Source organism: Seriola lalandi, unplaced genomic scaffold (genome assembly GCF_002814215.2).
Source record: "Seriola lalandi dorsalis isolate HSWRI2012SDOR001 ecotype SW California unplaced genomic scaffold, Sedor1 jcf7180002054585, whole genome shotgun sequence".
NCBI lineage: Eukaryota > Metazoa > Chordata > Actinopteri > Carangiformes > Carangidae > Seriola > Seriola lalandi.
In genome coordinates, this window is record NW_019525138.1 from 1,229,417 (window position 1) to 1,230,559 (window position 1,143).

At 36.5% G+C, this 1,143-nt stretch overlaps 1 pseudogene across 1 annotated transcript in view; it reads right to left on the reverse strand.

The window, feature by feature from the left end:
- LOC111664397 (uncharacterized) overlaps positions 1–1,143 on the reverse strand; it is a 5,545-nt pseudogene that overhangs the window by 856 nt on the left and 3,546 nt on the right. The gene's annotated exons all lie outside the window — the stretch shown is intronic.

Sequence of the window (1,143 nt, forward strand, 5' to 3'; positions counted from 1 at the left end):
GTAAGGAGAGAAGAACACAAACAATGCAAATATGAGTAACATTCATGTTAAATTAAATATCAGTAAATCATAATAATAATCATAATAGTCATAATAATAATGGGCAAAACTACACCACACAACATCCCTGAAAAAGGGCATTTTATAGTGGTCACAAGAAGAAGATGGAGTATATGATCTACTTTGTCAAATAGATTTTTACTTTGTCAAGTAGATTTTAATCCCTGGGGAACACCGATTTCTCTGCTATGTATACGCATAACCAGTTTACAGTTTACACAGTAAACAGTAACAGTTTACATTCAGACACATTCACGCCGTCCGTCTGTCTCTCACTGCAAAACGGAATGCGGCGCAATAATCGTTTTATCTCAATAATCTTACTTTCATAGTCCTTGGAAGCCAAAATCGTAATAAATTCGATTAATGGCCCAGCCCTACAATCTCTGAAAATTACCGTTTTTAATAGCTTTTCAAGTCTTCAGTTTGAAAAAATATTTTTGTAAGACGCGTAAAACCCCCCTAGCTAGTAAGTAAAACACATCACCCTGAACTAATCCTTTTCGCCCGCTCTCTCCGCTTACTAAAAATTAATATCCCTCAGTCCCTATCACCGCTGTATAAGAGAACCGCTAAGCATTTCCCAGGCTAATTTACAGTTCACATCAATGAACTGATAATGCTAATAACGGCTGAAGGACATGTTACTTTAGCTAACATTAAGTTCTAACGGTAAACGAAACAAGAACGACGGGCCTAGTAATAATGTAGCGTGGTGCAGAGTGAAGCTGCCCTCCACTACACATTTAATTTGAAGTCTTTTATTTACTTCTGTAAAGAGCAAACATATAGTTTATTATCACCGTTCGCCACACACACACACACACACACACACAGTGATTTCGGACTCAAGTGTGTGCTCTCCTTCTTGGAACGTGTTCGATTTGAACACAGACAAATGATGAACATTTACACTAACATCCAAACGGTAAATCACGTCCGTTGTATGGCTAATCCGGACCATTTTCATCATGTACATTCAATATCAACTTGTTTTTCGAATACACAGTCAGCTAATCATGTATACCAAACATTGTCAAATTAATCAAATCAACCATGTATCTATTTTAAGTTATTTATGTA